The sequence below is a fragment of the Triticum urartu genome, chromosome 3 (genome assembly GCF_003073215.2).
Source record: "Triticum urartu cultivar G1812 chromosome 3, Tu2.1, whole genome shotgun sequence".
NCBI lineage: Eukaryota > Viridiplantae > Streptophyta > Magnoliopsida > Poales > Poaceae > Triticum > Triticum urartu.
Window position 1 is genome coordinate 542,564,912 of NC_053024.1, and position 13,818 is coordinate 542,578,729.

Below are 13,818 nucleotides of genomic sequence, written 5' to 3' on the forward strand. Positions count from 1 at the left end.
TGGTGATGCATAGCAACAAGAGGGGGAGAGTGTGATCTACGTACCCTTGTAGATCGACAACGGAAGCGTTAACTTGGTTGATGTAGTCGTACGTCTTCACGGCCCGACCGATCAAGCACCGAAACTACGGCACCTCCGAGTTCTAGCACACGTTCAGCTCGATGACGATCCCCGGACTCCGATCCAGCAAAGTGTTGGGGAAGAGTTCCGTCAGCACGATGGCGTGGTGACGATCTTGATGTACTACCGTCGCAGGGCTTCGCCTAAGCACCGCTACAATATTATCGAGGACTATGGTGGAAGGGGGCACCGCACACGGCTAAGAATATGATCACGTGGATCAACTTGTGTGTCAAGGGGTGCCCCCTACCCCCGTATATAAAGGATCAAGGGGAGGAGGCCGGCCGGCCCTCTATGGCGCGCCAAGGAGGAGTCCTCCTCCTAGTAGGAGTAGGACTCCTACTAGGAGGGGGAAAGAAGTGGGGAGGGAGAGGGAAAGGGGGGCGCCGCCCCCCTCTCCTAGTCCAATTCGGACCAGGGGGGGAGGAGGCGCGCGGCCCACCTTTGGCTGCCCCTCTCTCTCTCCACTAAGGCCCATACGGCCCATTACTTCTCCCGGGGGGGTTCCGGTAACCCTCCGGCTCTCCGGTTTTCTCCGAAATCACCCGGAACACTTCCGGTGTCCGAATATAGCCGTCCAATATATCAATCTTTATGTCTCGACCATTTAGAGACTCCTCGTCATGTCCGTAATCACATCCGGGACTCCGAACTAACTTCGGTACATCAAAACTCATAAACTCATAATATAACTGTCATCGAAACCTTAAGCGTGCGGACCCTACGGGTTCGAGAACAATGTAGACATGACCGAGACACGTCTCCGGTCAATAACCAATAGCGGAACCTGGATGCTCATATTGGCTCCTACATATTCTACGAAGATCTTTATCGGTCAGACCGCATAACAACATACGTTGTTCCCTTTGTCATCGGTATGTTACTTGTCCGAGATTCGATCGTCAGTATCTCAATACCTAGTTCAATCTCGTTACCGGCAAGTCTCTTTACTCGTTTCGTAATACATCATCTCGCAACTAACTCATTAGTTGCCATGCTTGCAAGGCTTATGTGATGTGCATTACCGAGAGGGCCCAGAGATACCTCTCCGACAATCGGAGTGACAAATCCTAATCTCGAAATACGCCAAGCCAACATGTACCTTTGGAGACACCTGTAGAGCACCTTTATAATCACCCATTTACGTTGTGACGTTTGGTAGCACACAAAGTGTTCCTCCGGCAAACGGGAGTTGCATAATCTCATAGTCATAGGAACATGTATAAGTCATGAAGAAAGCAATAGCAACATACTAAACGATCGGGTGCTAAGCTAATGGAATGGGTCATGTCAATCAGATCATTCACCTAATGATGTGATCCCGTTAATCAAATAACAACTCCTTGTTCATGGTTAGGAAACATAGCCATCTTTGATTAACGAGCTAGTCAAGTAGAGGCATACTAGTGACACTCTGTTTGTCTATGTATTCACACATGTATTATGTTTCCGGTTAATACAATTCTAGCATGAACAATAAACATTTATCATGATATAAGGAAATAAATAATAACTTTATTATTGCCTCTAGGGCATATTTCCTTCAGTCTCCCACTTGCACTAGAGTCAATAATCTAGATTACACAGTAATGATTCTAACACCCATGGAGCCTTGGTGCTGATCATGTTTTGCTCGTGGAAGAGGCTTAGTCAACGGGTCTGCAACATTCAGATCCGTATGTATCTTGCAAATCTCTATGTCTCCCACCTGGACTAGATTCCGGATGGAATTGAAGCGTCTCTTGATGTGCTTGGTTCTCTTGTGAAATCTGGATTCCTTTGCCAAGGCAATTGCACCAGTATTGTCACAAAAGATTTTCATTGGACCCGATGCACTAGGTATGACACCTAGATCGGATATGAACTCCTTCATCCAGACTCCTTCATTTTCTGCTTCCGAAGCAGCTATGTACTCCACTTCACATGTAGATCCCGCTACAACGCTTTGTTTAGAACTGCACCAACTGACAGCTCCACCGTTTAATGTAAACACGTATCCGGTTTGCGATTTAGAATTGTCCGGATCAGTGTCAAAGCTTGCATCAACGTAACCTTTTACGATGAGCTCTTTGTCACCTCCATATATGAGAAACATATCCTTAGTCCTTTTTAGGTATTTCAGGATGTTCTTGACCGCTGTCCAGTGATCCACTCCTGGATCACTTTGGTACCTCCCTGCTAGACTTATAGCAAGGCACACATCAGGTCTGGTACACAACATTGCATACATGATAGAGCCTATGGCTGAAGCATAGGGAACATCTTTCATTTTCTCTCTATCTTCTGCAGTGGTCGGGCATTGAGTCTTACTCAACTTCACACCTTGTAACACAGGCAAGAACCCTTTCTTTGCTTGATCCATTTTGAACTTCTTCAAAACTTTGTCAAGGTATGTGCTTTGTGAAAGTCCAATTAAGCGTCTTGATCTATCTCTATAGATCTTAATGCCTAATATGTAAGCAGCTTCACCGAGGTCTTTCATTGAAAAACTCTTATTCAAGTATCCCTTTATGCTATCCAGAAATTCTATATCATTTCCAATTAGTAATATGTCATCCACATATAATATCAGAAATGCTACAGAGCTCCCACTCACTTTCTTGTAAATACAGGCTTCTCCAAAAGTCTGTATAAAACCAAATGCTTTGATCACACTATCAAAACGTTTATTCCAACTCCGAGAGGCTTGCACCAGTCCATAAATGGATCGCTGGAGCTTGCACACTTTGTTAGCTCCCTTTGGATCGACAAAACCTTCTGGTTTGTATCATATACAACTCTTCTTCCAGAAATCCATTCAGGAATGCAGTTTTGACATCCATCTGCCAAATTTCATAATCATAAAATGCGGCAATTGCTAACATGATTCGGACAGACTTAAGCATCGCTACGGGTGAGAAGGTCTCATCGTAGTCAACCCCTTGAACTTGCCGAAATCCTTTTGCACAAGTCGAGCTTTGTAGACAGTAATATTACCGTCAGCATCAGTCTTCTTCTTGAAGATCCATTTATTCTCAATTGGCTTGCCGATCATCGGGCAAGTCAACCAAAGTCCATACTTTGTTCTCATACATGGATCCCATCTCAGATTTCATGGCCTTCAAGCCATTTTGCGGAATCTGGGCTCACCATCGCTTCTTCATAGTTCGTAGGTTCATCATGATCTAGTAGCATGACTTCCAGAACAGGATTACCGTACCACTCTGGCGCGGATCTTACTCTGGTTGATCTACGAGGTTCAGTAGTATCTTGTTCTGAAGTTTCATGATCATCATCATTAGCTTCCTCGCTAACTGGTGTAGGTGTCGCAGAAACAGTTTTCTGTGATGTACTACTTTCCAATAAGGGAGTAGGTACAGTTACCTCGTCAAGTTCTACTTTCCTCCCACTCACTTCTTTCGAGAGAAACTCCTTCTCCAGAAAGTTTCCGAATTTAGCAACAAAAGTCCTGCCTTCAGATCTGTGATAGAAGGTGTATCCAATAGTTTCCTTTGGATATCCTATGAAGACACATTTCTCCGATTTGGGTTCGAGCTTATCAGGTTGAAGATTTTTCACATAAGCATCGCAGCCCCAAACTTTCAGAAACGACAACTTTGGTTTCTTGCCAAACCACAGTTCATAAGGCGTCGTCTCAACGGATTTTGATGGTGCCCTATTTAACGTGAATGCGGCCGTCTCTAGAGCGTATCCCCAAAACGATAGCGGTAAATCAGTAAGAGACATCATAGATCGCACCATATCTAGTAAAGTACGATTACGACGTTCGGACACACCATTACGCTGTGGTGTTCCGGGTGGCGTGAGCTGCGAAACTATTCCGCATTGTTTCAAATGTACACCAAACTCGTAAGTCAAATATTCTCCTCCACGATCAGATCGTAGAAACTTTATTTTCTTGTTACGATGATTTTCCACTTCACTCTGAAATTCTTTGAACTTTTCAAATGTTTCAGACTTATGTTTCATTAAGTAGATATACCCGTATCTGCTTAAATCATCTGTGAAGGTGAGAAAATAACGATATCCGCCACGAGCTTCAATATTCATCGGACCACATACATCTATATGTATGATTTCCAACAAATTTGTTGCTCTCTCCATAGTACCGGAGAACGGTGTTTTGGTCATCTTGCCCATGAGGCACGGTTCGCAAGTACCAAGCGATTCATAATCAAGTGGTTCCAAAAGCCCATCAGTATGGAGTTTCTTCATGCGCTTTACACCGATATGACCTAAACGGCAGTGCCACAAATAAGTTGCACTATCATTATCAACTCTGCATCTTTTGTCTTCAACATTATGAATATGTGTGTTACTACTCTCGAGATTCAATAAGAATAGACCACTCTTCAAGGGTGCATGACCATAAAAGATATTACTCATATAAATAGAACAACCATTATTCTCTGATTTAAATGAATAACCGTCTCGCATTAAACAAGATCCAGATATAATGTTCATGCTCAACGCTGGCACCAAATAACAATTATTTAGGTCTAATACTAATCCCGAAGGTAGATGTAGAGGTAGCGTGCCGACCACGATCACATCGACTTTGGAACCGTTTCCCACGCGCATCGTCACCTCGTCCTTAACCAATCTTCGCTTAATCCGTAGTCCTTGTTTCAAGTTGCAAATATTAGCAACAGAACCAGTATCAAATACCCAGGTGCTACTGCGAGCATTGGTAAGGTACACATCAATAACATGTATATCACATATACCTTTGTTCACCTTGCCATCCTTCTTATCCGCCAAATACTTGGGGCAGTTCCGCTTCCAGTGACCAGTCTGCTTGCAATAGAAGCACTCAATTTCAGGCTTAGGTCCATGTTTGGGTTTCTTCTCTTGAGTAGCAACTTGCTTGCCGTTCTTTTTGAAGTTCCCCTTCTTCTTCCCTTTGCCCTTTTTCTTGAAACTAGTGGTCTTGTTGACCATCAACACTTGATGCTCCTTCTTGATTTCTACCTCCGCAGCTTTTAGCATCGCGAAGAGCTCGGGAATAGTCTTATTCATCCCTTGCATATTATAGTTCATCACGAAGCTCTTGTAGCTTGGTGGCAGTGATTGGAGAATTCTGTCAATGACGCAATCATCTGGAAGATTAACTCCCAATTGAATCAAGTGATTATTATACCCAGACATTTTGAGTATATGCTCACTAACAGAACTGTTCTCCTCCATCTTGCAGCTATAGAACTTATTGGAGACTTCATATCTCTCAATCCGGGCATTTTCTTGAAATATTAACTTCAACTCCTGGAACATCTCATATGCTCCATGACGTTCAAAACGTCGTTGAAGTCCCGATTCTAAGCCGTAAAGCATGGCACACTGAACTATCGAGTAGTCATCAGCTTTGCTCTACGAGACATTCATAACATCCGGCGTTGCTCCTGCAGCAGGCCTGGCACCCAGCGGTGCTTCCAGGACGTAATTCTTTTGTGCAGCAATGAGGATAATCCTCAAGTTACGGACCCAGTCCGTGTAATTGCTACCATCATCTTTCAACTTTGCTTTCTCAAGGAACGCATTAAAATTCAACGGAACAATAGCACGAGCCATCTATCTACAAACAAGCATAAACGAGCAAGATACTTATCAGGTACTAAGTTTCATGATAAATTTAAGTTCAGTTAATTTACTTAAAGAACTCCCACTTAGATAGACATCCCTCTAATCCTCTAAGTGATTACGTGATCCAAATCAACTAAACCATGTCTGATCATCACGTGAGATGGAGTAGTTTCATTGGTGAACATCATTATGTTGATCATATCTACTATATGATTCACGCTCGACCTTTCGGTCTCCGTGTTCAGAGGCCATATTTGTATATGCTTGGCTCGTCAAGTATAACCTGAGTATTTCGCGTGTGCAACTGTTTTGCACCCGTTGTATTTGAACGTAGAACCTATCACACCCGATCATCACGTGGTGTCTCAGCACGAAGAACTTTCGCAACGGTGCATACTCAGGGAGAACACTTCTTGATAATTAGTGAGAGATCATCTTATAATGCTACCGTCAATCAAAGCAAGATAAGATGCATAAAAGATAAACATCACATGCAATCAATATAAGTGATATGATATGGCCATCATCATCTTGTGCTTGTGATCTCCATCTCCGAAGCACCGTCGTGATCACCATCGTCACCGGCATGACACCTTGATCTCCATCATAGCATCGTTGTCATCTCGCCAAGCTTGTGCTTCCACGACTATCGCTACCGTTTAGTGATAAAGTAAAGCATTACATCGTGATTGCATTGCATACAATAAAGCGACAACCATATGGCTCCTGCCGGTTGCCGATAGCTCGGTTACAAAACATGATCATCTCATACAATAAAATTCAGCATCATGTCTTGACCAGATCACATCACAACATGCCCTGCAAAAACAAATTAGACGTCCTCTACTTTGTTGTTGCAAGTTTTACGTGCCTGCTACGGGCTTAAGTAAGAACCAATCTCACCTACGCATCAAAACCACAATGATAGTTTGTCAATTTGAATCCGTTTTAACCTTCGCAAGGACCGGGCGTAGCCACACTTGGTTCAACTAAAGTTGAAGAAACTGTCACCCACAAGCCACCTCTGTGCAAAGCACGTCGGGAGAACCGGTCTCGCGTAAGCGTACGCGTAATGTCGGTCTGGGCCTCATCCAACAATACCGCCGAACCAAAGTATGACATGCTGGTAGGCAGTATGACTTATATCGCCCACAACTCACTTGTGTTCTACTCGTGCATATAACATCAACATATAAAACCTAGGCTCGGATGCCACTGTTGGGGAACGAAGTAATTTCAAAAAATTTCCTACGCACATGCAAGATCATGTGATGCATAGCAACGAGAGGGGGGAGTGTGATCTACATACCTAGTAGATCGACAACGGAAGCGTTTGGTTGATGTAGTCGTACGTCTTCACGATCCGACCGATCAAGCACCGAAACTACGGCACCTCCGAGTTCTAGCACACGTTCAGCTCGATGACGATCCCCGGACACCGATCCAGCAAAGTGTCGGGGAAGAGTTCCGTCAGCACGATGACGTGGTGACGATCTTGATGCACTACAGCAGCAGGGCTTCGCCTAAACTCCGCTACAGTATTATCGAGGACTATGGTGGCAGGGGGCGCCGCACACGGCTAAGGAAAAGATCACGTGGATCAACTTGTGTGTCTCTAGGGTGCCTCTGCCTCAGTATATAAAGGACCAAAGGGGGGGAGGCTGGCCGGCCACATAGGGCGCGCCAGGAGAGTCCTACTCCCTCTGGGAGTAGGATCCCCCCCCCAATCCTAGTTGGAATAGGACTTGTGGAGGGGGGAAAAGAGAGAGAGGGGCCGGCCCCCTCTCCTTGTCCAATTCGGACCAAGGGAGGGGAGGGGCGCGCGTCCCATGTAGGGCTGCCTCTTCTCTTTTCCACTAAGGCCCATTTTGGCCCATTTAGCTCCCGGGGGGTTCCGGTAACCTCCCGGTACTCCGGTAAAATCCCGATTTCACCCGGAACACTTCCGATATCCAAACATAGGCTTCCAATATATCAATCTTTATGTCTCGACCATTTCGAGACTCCTCGTCATGTCCGTGATCACATCCGGGACTCCGAACAACCTTCGGTACATCAAAATGCATAAACTCATAATATCACTGTCATCGTAACCTTAAGCGTGCGGACCCTACGGGTTCGAGAACAATGTAGACATGACCGAGACATGTCTCCAGTCAATAACCAATAGCGGGACCTGGATGCCCATATTGGCTCCTACCTATTCTACGAAGATCGTTATCGGTCAGACCGCATAACAACATACGTCGTTCCCTTTGTCATCGGTATGTTACTTGCCCGAGATTTGATCGTCGGTATTCCAATACCTAGTTCAATCTCGTTGCCGGCAAGTCTCTTTACTCGTTCTGTAATACATCATTCTGCAACTAACTCATTTAGTTGCAATGCTTGCAAGGCTTAAGTGATGTGCATTACCGAGAGGGCCCAGAGATACCTCTCCGACAATCGGAGTGACAAAAACTAATCTCGAAATACGCCAACCCAACATGTACTTTTGGAGACACCTGTAGTACCTCTTTATAATCACCCAGTTACGTTTGACGTTTGGTAGTACCCAAAGTGTTCCTCCGGTAAACGGGAGTTGCATAATCTCATAGTTATAGGAACATGTATAAGTCATGAAGAAAGCAATAGCAACATACTAAACGATCGGGTGCTAAGCTAATGGAATGGGTCATGTCAATCAGATCATTCTCTTAATGATGTGATCCCGTTAATCAAATAACAACTCATTGTTCATGGTTAGGAAACATAACCATCTTTGATTAACGAGCTAGTCAAGTAGAGGCATACTAGTGACACTTTGTTTGTCTATGTATTCACACATGTATTATGTTTCCGGTTAATACAATTCTAGCATGAATAATAAACATTTATCATGATTATAAGGAAATAAATAATAACTTTATTATTGCCTCTAGGGCATATTTCCTTCATTAATCCGGGCAAAAGCCTGGGTGCCGGATTTTGATCCTATTGAAGCAGCTCAGGGCTATCCCAGCTTGAAGGAAGACGGGTCAGAGTTTGGTGAAGCGGATCTGCGAGCAATAAACCGGGAGGTACGTCCGCTAGCTTGTCAATTGGCTGAAGAAGCAGACTTGTCTCATTATCAAGCCCAATATGACAATCAGAACAAGCGAATAGCTGCACCAATCCATGAATCGGAAAATCTGATCCCTCCAATCCGTAAGCATACTTACGCTCCCGATATTGACCCGTCATTGCTGATCCATGATGAAGCTGTTTTTCAAGCATTAATGGGAATCGATTGGACAACTATTGATTTCCAGCCACTGGGTAGAGAAACGGAGGCTGAAGCGGCGCAGGATGACCCACAACCATCAGGCCAGGCTGGTGACCAAGTTTGAACCGGAAGCCGGTTTTAAAACTGCCTCTCCTTTGCGAAAAACAATGATATTATTATGGGCACCGTGTTGCCTTGTAATAGGCTAGCTGATACTTTTGATGTTGATATGCCTTCGTGCATAATTTGTTCTTCCTGTGGTGATGAACTTTCCAAAGCACTTTCTGCAATAAGAAACTCTTCAAGTGCCACCGCGGTTGTACTGTTAGGCGGAATATGATGTCTGCATATATGAAGTCAAAACATCCAAAAAAATTTAAGTATATGACCAAATTTTTGAGATACATAATACCTGCCATCGTTGAGCGTGAAGTTGGCTTGGCCAATCTTGAAGCGGAGTTTTGCAAACCCACACTGTTGGAGGAGATAACAGCTCCTATATATATATGAGCTGGTTTACCATGTAAACTATGCCGGGTTATAATAAACACCGTGTTACTCCATAAGAGGATGTTAACAACAAGGATCAAACCGGGCAAATAGTCTCCGGATTGACGTGAACTGTGTTCCGTCAATTGATTGGTTGAAAACTTTGTCGGTTTTAAAAAAACGCAATAAAAAAGAAAAAAGTATCTTGCAAAGAAAAGTGCGAAGCAAAAGCAATGACAAAACCGTTTGCAAAAAAGGTTTATTTGAGCTGATCAAATGGCATTACCATGGCCGAACACGACCAAGCTCCCGTTAGGTGTAACTATGGTTCTAGTCAGCCAGGTCCCCAAATGAAACCGTGGCATTTATGCCGACCAAGTGGCATGGCAATGGTTCGGGTTCGACCAAGCCCCCAAGTGATTCTGTGGCCTTAGGCCGATCAAGAGGCATGACTGGTTCAGACGTGACCAAGTCCCCAAGTGATCTGGTGGCTCTCGCCTATCAAGAGGTATGGTATTGGTTCGGACACGACCAAACCTCCAAGTGATATAACATGATGCTTTTAAAAAGCGAACTCAAGGGGTAAACCGGAGGCCGCTTTAGAACAACTCCGTGTAACCACACATGATGTAAAAGAACAGATACCCCGCTTTAGCTGAGGTTCCGGTTTATTATATTTAATCATAATATATACATCGTTGTAATATGTACATAAGTAGAACCAATGGCTCAGGTATAATAAGGCCGAAGATGAGCTATGTTCCATGGCCTGTTGGTCTCCTCCTCTGATGTACGTGAGTCCTTATGCTCTCGAATATCGATCAGATAGTATGACCCGTTGTGCAGATTCTTGCTGACCACGAAAGGCCTCTCCCAAGGTGGGGATAACTTATGCATATCAGTCTGATCTTGGATGAGCCGAAGCACCAAATCTCCTTCCTAGAAGGTTCTGGTTCTGACTCGACGACTGTGATAACGACGAAGATCCTGTTGGTAAATCGCCGATCGGGCGGCTGCTATGTCACGCTCTTCATCCAACCGGTCCAAAGCATCTTGCCGTGCTGTCTCGTTGTCCGCTTCAATATAAGCCATCACACGAGGTGAATCATGACGGATATCACTGGGGAGAACCGCCTCCGCTCCATAAACCATGAAGAACGGTGTGTATCCTGTTGACCTGTTGGGTGTTGTATTGATGCTCCATAACACAGATGGTAATTCTTCTACCCAACAACCCGGCGTTCTCTGCAAAGGAACCATGAGCCGGGGCTTGATACCTCTCAAGATCTCTTGATTAGCTCCTTCTGCTTGACCATTGGACTGTGGGTGTGCCACTGATGAAATGTCGAGCCGGATGTGCTCCCGTTCGCAGAACTCCTTCATGGCACCTTTGGAAAAATTGGTACCATTATCTGTGATGATACTGTGTGGAAAGCCAAACCGGAAAATCACTTTTTTAATGAACTGAACCGACGTGGCCGCATCACACTTGCTAACAGATTCTGCCTCCACCCACTTTGTAAACTTGTCAACCGCCACCAGGAGGTGGGTCTTCTTATCTTTGGACCTTTTGAAAGGCCCAACCATATCCAGCCCCCAAGTCGCAAACGGCCAAGTAATTGGAATCATTCTCAATTCTTGAGCTGGTACGTGAGCACGTCTTGAGAACTTTTGGCAACCATCACATCGTCTGACCAGATCCTCTGCATCAGCATGAGCAGTTAACCAATAGAATCCATGGCGAAACGCTTTAGCCACCAGAGATTTTGAACCAGCGTGGTGACCACAATCTCCTGCGTGGATCTCACGCAAAATTTCACGGCCTTCTTCAGGAGACACACAGCGTTGAAATGCTCCTGACACACTGCAATGATGCAACTCACTGTTGATAATAGTCATGGACTTGGATCGCCGGATTATCTGTCTGGCCAGAGTCTCATCCTCTGGTAACTCGCCCCGGTTCTTGTACGCCAGGTAGGGAAGCGTCCAATCCGGAATAACATGAAGAGCTGCCACCAATTGAGCCTCCGAATCAGGAATAGCCAAATTCGCTTCACCAGGGATCTTGACCGACGGGTTGTGCAGCACATCCAGAAAAACATTGGGCGGAACCGGTTTGCGCTGAGAGCCCAGCCGGCTTAAAGCGTCCGCCGCTTCATTTTTCCGCCGATCCACGTGGTCCACCTGATAGCCTTTGAAATGACCTGCAACAATATCCGCCTCACGATGATATGCCGCCATGAGTGGATCCTTAGAGTCCCAAGTGCCAGACACTTGCTGAGCCACGAGGTCCGAGTCACCGAAGCACTTAACTCGACCTAGATTCATCTCCTTAGCCATCCGGAGACCATGGAGCAAGGCTTCATACTCAGCTGCATTGTTAGTACAAGGGAACATTAAGCGGAGAACATAACAAAACTTATCACCTCGTGGGGAAGTTAATACGACTCCAGCCCCCGAACCTTCCAATTGCCTGGATCCGTTAAAATGGATGGTCCAATATGTGTGATCCGGCTTTTCTTCAGGTGCTTGCATTTCCGTCCAATCATTGATAAAATCAACCAGTGCTTTAGACTTAATCGCCGTCCGAGGCACATACTTCAAATCGTGCGGCCCAAGCTCTATAGCCCACTTGGCAATCCGGCCAGTTGCTTCCCGGTTCTGGATGATATCCCCCAAAGGAGCAGAACTGACCACCGTAATTGGATGCCCTTGGAAGTATTGTTTAAGCTTCCGGCTTGCCATAAAAACTCCATACACCAGCTTCTGCCAATGCGGATACCTTTGCTTGGACTCAATGAGCACCTCGCTGATATAATAGACCGGACGTTGAACCGGATGCTCCTTACCTGCCTCCTTTCGCTCCACCATAATAGCCACGCTGACCGCCCGAGCATTAGCAGCAACATATAGCAGTAACGGCTCCTTGTCAATGGGAGCGGCGAGCACAGGCGGATTGGCCAATTGCCGCTTTAAGTCCTCAAATGCTTCGTCAGCAGCAGAACTCCATACAAACTGATCCGTCTTCTTCAACATCTGATACAAAGGGATTGCCTTCTCACCAAGACGACTGATAAACCGGCTTAACGCGGCAATCCAGCCTGCCAGGCGTTGAACATCATTGATACACTTCAGTTTAGCCAGGGAGGTGATGGTTGTGATCTTCTCCGGATTAGCCTCAATTCCCCTATTGGACACCAGGAAGCCTAATAACTTGCCCGCCGGTACACCAAAGACACATTTGTCCGGATTAAGCATCATCTTGTATGTCCTCAGGTTATCAAAAGTTTCCTTTAAATCACCAATCAGAGTCTCCTTCTCCCTGGATTTAACCACGATTTCATCCACGTAGGCGTGTACATTACGGCCAATCTGTTTGTGTAGACAATTTTGCACACAACGTTGATAAGTTGCCTGGGCACTCTTGAGCCCAAAGGGCATAGACACATAGCAGAAGGCTCCAAAGGGAGTTATGAATGCCGTTTTCTCCTGGTCCTTAACTGCCATTTTGATCTGATGATAGCCAGAATATGCATCCAGAAAACTTAAACGCTCACAACCCGCCGTAGCATCAATAATTTGATCAATACGGGGGAGGGAAAAAGGATCTGCTAGACAAGCTTTATTAAGATCTGTGTAATCCACACACATGCGCCAGGTGCCGTTTTTCTTAAGGACCAGCACCAGATTGGCAAGCCACTCAGGGTGAAAAACTTCAACAATAAAACCAGCTGCTAAGAGCCTGGCTACCTCTTCTCCAATTGCCTTGCGTCTTTCTTCGTTAAACCGGCGGAGGAACTGTTTCACCGGTTTGTATTTATGATCCACATTAAGGGTGTGCTCAGCGAGTTGCCTCGGTACACCTGGCATGTCAGAGGGCTTCCATGCAAAAATGTCCCGATTCTCACGGATGAACTCGATGAGCGCGCTTTCCTATTTTGGATCCAAATTAGCACTGATGCTGAACTGCTTGGACGAATCGCCAGGTACAAAGTCAACAAGCTTAGTTTTTGCTGCCGATTTGAACTTCAGGGCCGGATCATGCTCCGTAGTTGGCTTCTTTAATGGAGTCATGTCCGCCGGATCAACATTGTCCTTATAATACTTCAGCTCCTCGGTGGCACAAACCGACTCTGCATAGGCCGCATCACCTTCCTCGCACTCCAAAGCGATTTTGCAGCTTCCGTGAACCGTTATTGTCCCCTTGTGACCCGGCACCTTGAGCTACAAATACACATAACAGGGCCGTGCCATAAACTTGGCGTAGGCCGGTCGCCCAAATAGGGCGTGATATGGACTTTGGATTTTCACCACTTCAAACATCAATGTTTCCGACCTGGAATCATGATCATCCCCAAAGGCCACTTCCAGAGCTATCTTACCAA